Source organism: Macrobrachium rosenbergii, chromosome 21 (assembly GCF_040412425.1).
Source record: "Macrobrachium rosenbergii isolate ZJJX-2024 chromosome 21, ASM4041242v1, whole genome shotgun sequence".
Taxonomy (NCBI): Eukaryota; Metazoa; Arthropoda; class Malacostraca; order Decapoda; family Palaemonidae; genus Macrobrachium; species Macrobrachium rosenbergii.
The window spans coordinates 38,102,851-38,115,372 of record NC_089761.1 but is presented as its reverse complement, the minus strand read 5'-3'; the positions used below and the strand labels follow the sequence as shown (position 1 = coordinate 38,115,372).

Sequence of the window (12,522 nt, the reverse complement as noted above, 5' to 3'; positions counted from 1 at the left end):
ATAAGTAAACTGCGGTGAGTTAACTAGTCCTTTAATATCGACAATTTTCTCTCTCTCTCTCTCTCTCTCTCTCTCTCTCTCTCTCTCTCTCTCTCTCTCTCTCTCTCTCTCTCTCTCTCTCTCTGTGTGTGTGTGTTAGTGTGTGTGTGTGCCAGTGTGAGTGTGCATGTGTGTTTGCAAGTTTGAATGGAACAGGAATTTTTTTTATTCTCATCTGATTCAGTACTGACTAACGAAAGCAAAAATTATGAAGAAAAGGAGATTTAAAGTATACATCTAAATAAGTCAACAACCTCTGCTATATATCGAAAAGATTTTATACATTGCCTTATTTATCTGATTTGTCCAGATCAAATCATTCTCAAGATTTGCTGGTAATAAATGTAATGTCCAGAAATCAACAACAGTCTTTATGTAACCCGAAAAAAATTCTTAAATATCTACAAAAAGGTACAAAAGAGGATAATGGGAGTCCTTTCGCGCCGGAAGGAGAACAAAGTGGGACCCTTTCTGAAAAACATTTATGTCGTGAAGGAAAATAAATGTTTCCCGTTAGACAATGGGATCCATTAATCCCTCTCTATGTCCCAACAATTGTAGAAGGGAAAGGTGTTCCATGGATACATCCTACCTTACTCACCTGGATACCTGGACTACAGAGCATTGAATTTTACTCCTGTTTAAGTAACACTTCCATTATGGTCACGTTCTTAAGAAAAAATACCTGTAAGGATAGACGCATGGTAACACTATAAAATTAACGTGAAAAAAATTTATAGTTCATTATATGTAATTGTTGTAAAATTAATACTCCAGAATTCTGTAGAGCTAATCCTTTAATCAAAAACTCGTGTTGATGACAGATGACAGTAATTAGAAACTTTGTATTAGAATAATAATAATAATAATAATAATAATAATAATAATAATAATAATAATAATAAATAATAATAATAATAATAATAATAATAATAATAATAATAATAATGTAAAACTTTGTATAAAGAATATCAGGCCTTCAAATTAATTAAAGTTAAAATGAAATAAACATAAAAACTTTATAAAAATAACATCTAAAAAGAACTAAAAGTAATTAAGGCAGATTTCCTAAATGATAACACTAACGTTAACGGCAATAAGCATTCTTCAAAGTACTCATAAGTAAAACAACTGTCTAAAAATGACAAGTAGGCTAACATGGAGTCTCACTTAAAGGGGACTAATTCTGAATGCAACTCAGATTACAAGACCCAGCAAGGGCAGAAAGCCAGAAGCTTTCACAGAAGGTTTCTCTATTTGCAAAGAGGAAGCCGAATATGCTATCACTATCTCAAAATACTTACCGTTAAATCTGGCAATATTTTTATTTTATTCTTTAGATAATCTTTGTTGTTAGTAAAGGGTAATTATATGCAGTTTTATTCAAGCACATATACAACAGGCAGACATACAGACAGAAAACACAGACACACAGACACATATATATATATATATATATATATATATATATATATATATATATATATATATATAGATATATATATATGTGTGTGTGTGTGTGTGTGTCTGTATGGGTATGTATGTAATGTATGTATATATATATATATATATATATATATATATATATATATATATATATATATATATATATATATATATATATGGGTATGTATATATGTATGTGTGTTTTTGTGTATGTGTTATGGTGTACGTTTGTATGTGTGCACATATGTACGTACACGTGTATCATGTGTCTATATTTGTATAGTCATACACGTACTTTGTATTTATTTATTTATTTATTTATTTATTTATTTATTTATTTATTTATTTATTTATTTATTTATTTATTTATTTATTTATTTATTTATTTATTTATTTATTTATTTATTCATTTATTTATTTATTACTTTTCCCCGTCCAATTTAGGGATCCCACAAGCATCCCCTCTCCATTATTCATTCTAATGTACCTTACCTTAACAATTAATTTTCTTTATGTGCCTCAAAACGACCTCTCTTAATCACCCGAAAGTAAGCCAAGAATAGTCTCTCTCTCTCTCTCAAACTCAGTCTCTCTCTCTCTCTCTCTCTCTCTCTCTCTCTCTCTCTCTGTGTGTGTGTGTGTGTGTGTGTGTGTATGTGTGTGTGTGTCTGTGTGTTATCTGTTGAAATGTTTTATTTTGTATATCTGTAAGAACACCTCTTTCGGTTTGCAAGATTTCTTTTTTTTTTTTTGAGAAGATTCACGTTGTTTGTAACATTTTCTCTGCTACAATTGAAAAAAAACTGGTTTTTTTTAATCTGGTTCTACATTTCATACACACATTGTTTGCAAAGAAACAATCTATATGCTTGTTAAAAATTTTTACAATTATTGTCATCTTCTTCATATTTTGTTGAAAAGGTCACAGTACCCCAATTTTAAGGAGAAAAGAAGCTTTTCAGACATTGAACACTTGTACAAAAACGACCTTTCCAAATCCCGCAAAAAATTCATTTTATTTTATAAACTCCGCCACGACATACCCACAGAGTCATCGCTTTAAAATTATGCATTCCATTGCATAATTTTTGCCGGAGAATATCAGTGCTTTTACTGGGTCCAACGCCATGCGAGAAATTGTCTACCACAGTATGCAAACAGAGCGGCTGGAAGGGGGACATAGATTTATTTAGGCAGTCATAAATTTCGTTGTTTACACGCAGGAAACGGATAGCTCTGGGCAGAATGATTGGTGAGCTGTTTGCCTGCAGGACATTGCAAAGGACGGAAGCAGTAGGGAATTTCAAGCGGGTAATGAACTGGTGCGTGAGCAGCTAGACAGCTTTGTTTGGACTGATAAGATTGCACACACACTACACACACACGCACACACACACTCTCTCTCTCTCTCTCTCTCTCTCTCTCTCTCTCTCTCTCTCTCTCTCTCTCTCTCTATATATATATATATATATATATATATATATATATATATATATATATATATATATATATATATATATATTTATATATATATATATATATATATATATATATATGTATGTATGTGTGTGTTTGTGTCTGTGCACTAGAGCTTATGGGTACAAGGATATATATTTATGTGTGTGTGTGTGTGTTTGTGTTTATGTATGTGCACGAGAGCTTATGGGCATAAGGATATATATATATATATATATATATATATATATACATATATATATATATATATATATATATATATATATATATATATATATATATATATATATATATATATATATATATATATATATATATACATACATACATGTGTGTGTGCACGAGAGCTTGTGGTCACAAGGACGATACATCTCAGCCTCTATTGCTTCATTTCGCTCAGTACTAGCTATAAGCATGGATTTAAATTACTCCTCTCTCTCTCTCTCTCTCTCTCTCTCTCTCTCTCACACACACACACACACACACACACACACACACACACCTTTGCCCAAACCTTAAAATGCCCCTCTTTGTGTCAAGCAAAACATAATGTCTCCCTACATAAGTAGGGCCCATGCTTCCAAATCCCGTGCAGCTGTTTAATTTCACGCATGTCGACCATAGTTCCGGTACAGGAAGAAAGGTTTCATTAGAAATAAAAGGATGGAAACATAAAGGGTTCAGTTTACAATTGTTTTTCGCTGCCGGATCTTAAGCACGAGTACGAATACTTGTCATCATAAAAGGTTTCATACCTCTTACTCGTTTTTCGTTTAATATGACAAATAGTGAGAAATTGATTAATTTTAAGGATTAATTAGTACCTCCCTTTGGTAAGTGATGCCTAAACTGCACGTTTCTGAGAGAGAGAGAGAGAGAGAGAGAGAGAGAGAGAGAGAGAGAGAGAGAGAGAGAGAGAGAGAGATGAATAAAGAATAAAAACAAATGAGACAGGTTTACGAATTTTCAGGGTATGAAACTCGCACGAATAAATGCAATGACACAACCCTACGAAACATTAATGATTTTATGTATTTATATATTCTTTATCAAAGAATATATATTTATGATATATATTCAACAGACAAGTGCTGAGAGAAAGTGAGAGAGAAAGAGGAAGAGATGATGAGTACAGGATGATTAGCAGATCGACAAACATTTAAAATTCAATTCGTAGATATTCATCTAAAAATATGACGAAGCCAAAAAGCCGAATGGCAGATAGACACACCAGAAACCAGTCACGTCATAAACAGAAACCTATTTCCGCGAATCGGGAAATGACAAATGCATGACGACAGAAACGTCGAATGTAATTTGCGCGAAAAATGTAATCCGGCACGCCGTTCGGTACTCTCACATTTGCCAGGCGTAACTTCTCGTGTGTGTTCCGTCGCTTTTATGTCAGTTGGACCTGAAGCTGTCACTGAATAGAGCCTCTATTAAAGGCCTTATTTTCATTTTTGTTATTCTTGTCACTGAATGAAGGTGCAGCTTAAGAGTTAGAGCTTCTATTAAAAGCCTTATTTTAATTTTTGTTATTCTTGTCACTGAATGGACGTACAATTTGTGAATTAGAGCTTCTATTAAAGGCTCAGTTTCATTACATTTTTTTATTTATTTTTTTTTTTACACTTTCCTTCAAGTGCTGGTGGAGATAGATGCTTTTTATTATGATGCAAAAGACATTGCTATTAGCTGTCAAAGAGCAACGCGTTAATGCTGTGGTTTTCACAAATCTTCGTGGGATGAGACAGCTAAGCTAAAGCCTTATTCGCCATAGCTGTAGCCCTTAACAGTCGACTAATGACCAGATACATAAATAACTCCTTAGGTTAACTGAAGCTCTAAAGTGTTCAAACTTCCAAAGGCATAGATCTCGGCTCTGTGGCTAGTAAGGGAAGATCCTGTCTTCTGGATCATAGGTACACTCGTAATAAAGTTTGTATTAATATGTTAACCACCAGAATATAAACATCTTAACGGAAATATTATAATTATTGTTAAGAAATTCAAAATCTCGTGAAAACTTTCTGTAATTAAAATCAGCAGTTATGTAGTAAATTGTATGAATATGTAAAAGACAAAACAAAGACTTTCGAACACCTGAAACGGTATTTTGAACGTAAACACTGAGGATGAACACCGTCCAGGTGTTCGAAAGTCTGTGTTTTATATATTACATATAAATGCAATTTACTATATAATTGTAGATTTTTATTACATAGTTATCACTATTAATCTTCACTCTGTTCCCATCATTATAATGAAGAATCTCGTAGCAGTAAAAATATTCTCACTTTCCATCTTCATTCTTCATGATCAGAGTAAATGACCTTATCATTTGCTCTCAATATCGGCGACCTTGACTTACTTTTCAAGGTATCATGCCTCTCCTCATGGCAAAACTAAAATTTCAGCACCTGGTAAATCTTTTTCCTTTTCGGTTCGTAGAAATTTATAATTTGGAAATTACAAATACTGAATAGATTGTGTCAAACTTTTACACAAACCTTTACCGTCCATGATTCCACATTATTACGATTTAGTAATTACATACTCGTAAACGAATTTTCTACTATTAATATTAATAATTCAGAGATGCATAGAGATTAATGGTTAACCCTTCAAATCATAACAATCAAACCTGCTTTCATATCTCTATGACAACTAAGGTTGCTACTAAATGTTTCCCAGCTATTTGCTATAACTTTGCAGTACAGTTATCATACTTTAAATAACAATGAATATTTATGTATTCATGCCCTAAAAAGAAATGAAGTTGATGCAAGAAAGGTTTGGGATGTCAACTCCTAAAGTCTTTAAATAACTAGAGATTACGATAATTTTTAGCAATTTTCTGTATATGCATTATTATCCGTAGTAGAGGCTTTAGTGGTATCAAAAGTAGCCAAACCTCCACTAGATGTGAACTGAAAAGAGTCAAGGATTTAATCACAACTTTGAGTCATCGACCATTTGAAAATGGCGTGACAACCTCTGTAGCACTGAGAACCAAATTGCTACTTATGAACATCCTACCAATCGCTACTGCCATTTTAAAATTCACCTAACCTCGCTAATTCCATCGGACAAAGCTGAAACGCGAATTTGGAATTGTTTTACGAGTTGTATGACCGTGTTTGCGAGTGGGTTAGAGCCCGCTGAGGTGAAATGCTGGTGGAGCGACCCAGAGCTGATCGAGTTGGCTTCCATTCAGTCTTCTGGTGGCACTCGCTGTGTGCGGACGGCTGTTGCAGACGCTCTGCCAAATCCCCGATCCGAATATCGCCCAGTTGTCGATCAGTTTCAGCTGACTTATGCGCCCGGCTGTCTAGGATCTGAAACTCTGTATAGCGAAGTATTGTCTATAATACTTATTCTTTTGCCTTTTTGCCAGTTTGATGGCTGCGAACTGGAGAGATCTATTTCAAAATGGAAGTGACATTTAAAATTACGTTTTCATAATCGAGGTTTCATTTCTATACTCTTTTTTTTTTTTCATTTCTCCGAAGCATACATTTCTAACTTTCTACTTAACTCCGTGTGCAGTCGTTTGAAGTGAAGGGACGAGACAGATGAATTTTTTTCTCCTCTCAGTATTCAAGAATAAGTTACGGCGAACTTGCAAATAAACTTTTTTGATAAAGTCAGCATATTTCACCCAAAGTTTAGTACACCCTTTCGGCTTCGGCACAGACTTGTCTGGTAAGTTGTTATCTTGTTTGGTCCATTTTTTTCTAATTCATGGGCACTGGGACAGGTCCTTTATCTTGCCCAGGCCCAGAAAAGAAGGGGGGAAAAGGGGGGAAAAAGGAGGTAGGGGGTGGGACAAGCCCCCGGAAGAGAATAATTTACAAAACTGATAGGAACTTATTGCAGGACATCGCCGACTTTAAAATCTGGTAATGAAAAGTTTCTACCACTTGGTTAGAGTCCTGAGGGCCACACCAGGTATCTTACTCCCTTTCTCACCTTACTGCGCCTTAGAGCAACAGTCTTTGCTGCTATATAACCTTCCTAACCTAAACAAACATCTTGATGATGTAAATATATAATTGTTTCTGTTCTTTTTTTACTGAATAAAGGATATCCACTTTCATGCCTTTAGTATTCAATATAAAATAAAAATATATATATATATATTCATTTGTTAAAAGTCTTTTGTTTGATATTATGTAGTATATATTTCTGGACATCAAGAAACATATTATGCAAGAGGAATTTCTTAAAAGAGAGAGAGAAAGAGATATGACATAAGGTAAACGCATTTTGGAAGAGTTCTTGAAGATAAAACCAAGCTTCATCATCTGAGAGAGAGAGAGAGAGAGAGGGAGAGAGAGAGAGTGTGTGCAAATGAACACCTGGATATTATGATGAGAGGAAGAAACTTGGGTAGAAAGACATGAATAACTTTTTATGGAGAAATAACTCAAGAATTTATTTCTCCATAGTATCTTTCCAGTTTTGTATAGAGAATAAGAATACACTTTACATTGTAAGGCTGTAATTGAGAGAAAGTTTGAAATTAATAAAATGGGGAAGTACTGAAGCGTTCAAGTTAAAATAAATCGGAAAAATCTTTCTTGCCTCTTTAACAGTCTGCAATGGAGAGAGAGAGAGAGAGAGAGAGAGAGAGAGAGAGAGAGAGAGAGAGAGAGAGAGAGAGAGAGAGAGAGAGAGATTATTTGCACGTAAACCAGAAACACCACATTATTAAAATGTTGAAATGGCCATAAAATATTGCACATTTGCCAGTTAACATGGAAGAGAAACCAACAGACAGAGAGAGAGAGAGACAGACAGACAGACAGACAGACAGACAGACAGACAGACAGACAGACAGTTTAGCTTCACGATAAGAAATATTATTTCCTGAAGTTGGTGTATCAATCAAAAATAATATTTATACATTCCAAAATGCGTTTAGAAAGAGAATGAGAGAGTAACTCTTCTAATCTACTTTGAGAGAGAGAGAGAGAGAGAGAGAGAGAGAGAGAGAGAGAGAGAGAGAGAGAGAGAGAGAGAGAGAGAGAGAGTATACCCATCAGCATAAGGTGTTAGAATTCCACCATCATCCCCACCTCAATGGCTCCGAGAGATTCCTCTCATGACCTCACGAGGACATTAGGGTAAAAAAAAAATTATTGAAGTCACAGGCGTTAGGAGACGTCTGCTCCTTCTTGGGGCACCCGAGTGTCAAACGTCGTTAGGGTTGGATGGAATGTTGCCCTTTAGTGATAATGAAGTCTTTAAAGATACAGTGAAAGGCGGTGGTGTCATTGTTCGTACAGTGAAATCTGTAAATAAAGTCGTATCTCAGTTTGAATTAATTCTCGAGCACTATTCATGGAAAGCACTTTGAACTATACGTAAGCCATCGCTCCTTTAATAAAATATGTAAATGGGGTTATATGCACACTAATATATGAAACAGTTTGGTGATAATGACGTCTTTTGCGACGGTTAGAAATCTAGATAGTGTCATTATTTCTACAATGTATTGTCTAGATAAATAGGTATATGTAATGACTCGAAATGAACTCTGCAGATATACCATGCAATGTACCTCATATCAGGATGACTGCAATGAAGTAATAAAACTCGTCGGAGAAGCGGTTTATATGTTAGATAATGTAACTGCTGAAAATTAAAGCATTGGAGAAACAATTACACAGTTATGTACGAGTAGAAATACATTTAAGAATATGGCTAAACAGGGAGCTTTCGAGAATTTGTACGATTTCCCTTTTCAACCTGGGAATTGTACAGATACTCGAAAGCTCTCTGTTCAACTTTATTTTTAAATATATTTGTACCAGTGTATAACGTGGATTTGGTTCACCATTTCAAGACTCATGCTACTGTGAGTATATTTTAATAGAAGCATTAACAAATACATAAAATCAATTGTTTTAAAATCACACGAAATGAATTTCTAAAATGTAGCATGAGAACCTAGGGCCTTTGTTCTCATGATAAAGCGGACAGATGAAGGGTTATGTGTGTTAGATAACAAGTAACATGTTTGATAAATAAAAATATATGTCAATATTCCTTAAAGTCAAAATCTAAACGTAATATTTTGTAGTTAGAGCAAGGCAACGCCTCGGTAATACGTTGATCTTTTGTCCTAATGAACTCTTTAAAGCTACCACGCTGTTTCAGTCCTCTGTAAAGTAATGTGTAAATGAGGTAATGTACATGTTGGGTAATGAGTTTACGTATTCGAAATAAGAAAGGTTCTTTGTGATATACTGCAGAACTCTAACAATACAACCTTATGTAATAAGCAAATGAAATGGTGTGTATTATATCTAGGGTAATGCATATAATAATCTGGATATAGGTTGCTCTTTCGTGAGTGCTGTAAATCCGCTATAAAATGTAATAAGTATCCTTTCCAGTCCCTGAGCTAATGGATAAAGGACGCCACGCCCTACTTCAATGTTTTTTTTTAAGAAATATGTTCTCATGTTTGTAAAAAATGTCTCCTAATATGTATGACTTTAGTGTCTAAATTACCAATGTTTTTTTCTAAAGTACTAAATGCTATATTGCTATCTTATTTATTCTTTCTTTATCAGATCGTGTGAATGAATGAATCGATTCATTATTTATTCAATGTATTGTACGTACTAATTTGCAAAAATTATTAGATAATTCGGAGGGTAGCTCTAGGTATAATGCCTTCCTATAACAATAAAAATTTCGTATGGAAATCTGCCATTATGTTTTATATATCAGATTCGCTTCTTTCATAGGCTATTAAAAAAATCGATTCTACACACTATAGATGGCATTGATAAGACATATAAATACAAACTATATTTTTCAAAGCGTAAGGAAAGAAAAATGTTTTATTTTACTATAAAAAAATGAAGGTTATATAATACTGTAAAGACGAAAAGTCCCGACTACAGGGACGTTACCTACTATTTTGGAGCTCAGATGTGTTTTAGGCCAGCGGCAAGAGAGGTCGAACAAAATATACAATCTAAAAGTGGAGTTAATTATATATGGACTATCATTATTATATACAGAAAAATACATAGAAATATCTGAGTTCATTATATACTAACACAGCTTGATAATGTATCTATCCCATCTCCTGCTGAGCTTCAAAATTCTGCTGGAATCCATGTTAAAATATTCCAGCTGAAATGCAAATATCAAAAGAATTCGGTTAACCATTGATATCCTCCCCCACCCCCTCCCCTCATATTCGAGCCTGCAATAGAAATCGAAATGTCATTCCTGTAGAATATATTGGACTTCGAGTTAAAAATGACTGACTGTGGCCCATCTCATTCATATTACGTATGAAGGTCAGCCCTTTATGTAGGCAGGACCATGAAACCGTTTTTAATATGGTAGCAGATCCTATTTCTTCATTTACTTTCCTAAAACTTTTTTTTTTCGTTCTGTTAATCATATTACATTATCTTCCCTGTTGGACAACACTTGACACGTAATCTTCCTTTACTTTCCTATTGCTTTTTCTCGTTCTATTACTCGTATTAGATTATTTTTCCTATTGGACAAAACTGGATACATATTCTTCCTTTACTTTATTAAAATTTTTGTTTGTTCTGTTAATCATATTATATCATTTTCCGGTGGACAACACTTGACACATATTCTTCCTTTACTTTCCTATTGCTTTTTCTCGTTCTGTTACTCGTATTAGATTATCTTCCCTATTGGGCAACCCTTTACATATATTCTTCCTTTACTTTCCTATTACTTTTGTTTGTTTTATCAGTAATTATAGATTATCTTCCTAATATGTAACACTTTGACTCATATTTTTCCTTTATTCTCCTATTACTTTTGTTCGTTCTGTTAATCATATTAGATTATCTTCCCTTTTGGGCAACACTTGACACATCTAGAAGCCTAGGGGATCTTAACATCATAGATTATACATCTCAGGATTTTTACTACCGTAGCCTGAATAACTGCCAGTAAACGAATCCGCTTTTGACACTAATGACCGAAAAAAGTCAGTCTTGGGTAACAAATGGAATAACTAATGTGACGCGATTCATTCTTTGATCTTTCAAGGTCAATGAACGTTGGGGGATTAAGTGAAGGTCATATAACATGCTTGCATCAATGAACCCTTTAGAGAAATAGAAGGGACGACGTGATATGAATAGAAGGTTAATCAACCGTGTCCCCAGCTCGTGCTGGGGTGAATAAGTGTTAAGTACACACTGACAGTTAGAGGGTGTCGCCAGCAAGGCTGTTTAATGTTGGTGGGACACTTGACTGAAACAGAATATTCGGGCTGGTTTTAGAACGGAGGGTGACTTGGGGAAACCAGTCAGTATGGTTTAAGTTTAGAAGTTCGACAGAATATTTAAATGGTATTGGATAGAAAACGAAAGAATCAAATTAATAGATAAAATGCCTGTTGGTGAAGTTTGAGGCATTAGCCAGAACCTAAGCCATTAATGTAATTGAATTATTTCAGACAAAACATTGAGAGAGGACTAGTTAAACACCTGAATTATACATAAAATGTGAAATTAACATTTTAACTAGAAAGTGAAACACGAAAGGCAACTAATATCGGTGACATTTTAACTTAAAAGTGAAAAATGAAACCAAAAATTAATTCATACTTCAACAGGCTAGTTGTACGAGAATTGTAATTTTTGTCAGTGACATTTTAACCAGGCAGAGGACCACTGAAGCCAGTTAATGTATTTAAGAATTTAACCGGGAAGTAAAACATGGAGAGACGATAAATAACTTTTACTTTTAAGCAGTAAATAATACATGACATGCTAGTTAATGTCAGTAAAATATTTACAGGCAATTGATACCTGAAAACCCAATGGTTATCAGTAACATTTTAAATAGTAAGAAAAACATGACAGGAATATAAATATCAGTAAGATTTAAACCAGCAACTTGTACCTGAAAAACCAATAATTGTCAGCAATATTTCAAAAGATAGGAAAAAGTGATAGAACAATTAATATCAATACAATTCTGACAGGAAATTGATATAAGAAAAACCAGTCATTGATAGCAATATTTTAAACAGAAAGTAAAACAGGAAAATATAAATAATATCAGGAAACTTTTGGCAAACAATTGATACCTGAAAAATAAATAACTATCAGCACTGTTTTAAAAGCAAAGTAAAAGATGAAAAGACAAATAATGTCAGTAAAAGTAAAAGATGAAGACAAATAAAGTCAGTAAAAGTAAAAGATGAAAAGACAAATAATGTCAGTAAAAGTAAAAGATGAAGAGGCAAATAATGTCAGTAAACGTAGAAAGATAAAAAGACAAATAATGCCAGTAAAAGTAAAAGATGAAAAGACAAATAACGCTAGTAAAAGTAAAAGATGACAAGATAAATAATCAGTAAAAGTAAAAGATGAAGAGGCAAATAAAGTCAGTAAAAGTAAAGAACAAGACAAATAATGTCAGTAAAAGTAAAAGATGAAAAGGCAAATAATGTCATAAACGTAGAAAGATAAAAAGACAAATAATGCCAGTAAAAGTAAAAGATGAAAAGACAAATAACGCTAGTAAAAGTAA

At 33.7% G+C, this 12,522-nt stretch overlaps 1 protein-coding gene across 1 annotated transcript in view; it reads left to right on the top strand.

Annotated features, from left to right (window-relative positions):
* The first annotated feature begins 6,198 nt into the window (after positions 1–6,198).
* The window catches only part of LOC136849958 (uncharacterized), a 272,614-nt gene continuing 266,290 nt past the window's right edge, over positions 6,199–12,522 (top strand). The window contains exon 1 of the mRNA XM_067123484.1: positions 6,199–6,669. The gene's annotated coding sequence lies outside the window, so the exon portion shown is untranslated. The remainder of the gene's footprint in view (positions 6,670–12,522) is intronic.